Consider the following 1158-nt stretch of genomic DNA (forward strand, 5'->3'; position numbering starts at 1 on the left):
TAATGGCTTAGAGGTCTACGTATGTTCAACATATTTTCATGACTGTATTGACACTATAGTTTGGTTGCGCTGTATAGGTGATTGGTCTGATGCAACATTTTGATGGTGATAATAGTGCTGGTTGTTTTTATCTATTTATTTAAAATTGATACGGGCATACGAGTGACTATCTCAATTCTTGCCATATGATTTTCTATAATTTTTTATAGACAGCCATATGATTTTCTATAATTTTTTATAGACAGCTCTCCAAGGGAATATACAAAGTAACAGGTACAAGCTGACATTGCATGAGACTGAGGGGTTGTTTGGTTGGTTTCCTAAAAACCAAGAAAAGGAAACCGGTATAAGAAAATCAATAAAATAATATTTTTATCCATTTTCATCTCTAAAACTCACCCACAACATCCAATAAAATATTATTTTTATCCTCTAACTCATCTCATTTCATCTCATTTCTTATTTTTAAAAATAAACCAAACACAAGAAATGTGTCACATCATCCAACTCATCACATCTCATCTTATCTTATTTTTAAAAATCACACACATCATCCAATAATATTGTGACAACTCATCTCATATCATTAAACCTTCCTTTCCATCCATTTCCTCAAAAAAAAAAATTAATTTCCTTAAGTATGTGTCACATCATCCAATAATATACCTCAAACTCATCTCACCTCATATATTTTCTTATTTTAAAAAATGAACCAAGCACAAACAACCTCAAAACATCATCCAATAATATACCTCCAATTCATTTCCTTGTTTTTTTAACCAACCAAACAAGCTCAACACAAGTTTTTTTTAAAAATCACTCACATCATCCAATAATAAGGTGACAACTCATCTCATCTCATCTCCTATTCTATAATTTCCTTCTTTTTTAAGCCAACCAAACAACCTCAAAACAATTATTATAAGAAGGGAAAAATGTGTACAGGCCCCAAAAGCAGAAACTTCATGTGACGAGGCCCCTCATAGTTTTCCTCACGTGAATCAGCCCCTTGATGTGTGACACTTTGTACTGCAGCCTTTTTTTATCAATTATTACATGTCAGCTAAGCTAAAATTCCCAAATTATCCTTATCCTCTCTCCTCAATCTCTCAGACCCAGCAATCATATCATCTTTCTCTCTCATCTCCTCTCTCTCTC

The sequence above is a fragment of the Asparagus officinalis genome, chromosome 1 (assembly GCF_001876935.1).
Source record: "Asparagus officinalis chromosome 1, Aspof.V1, whole genome shotgun sequence".
Taxonomy (NCBI): Eukaryota; Viridiplantae; Streptophyta; class Magnoliopsida; order Asparagales; family Asparagaceae; genus Asparagus; species Asparagus officinalis.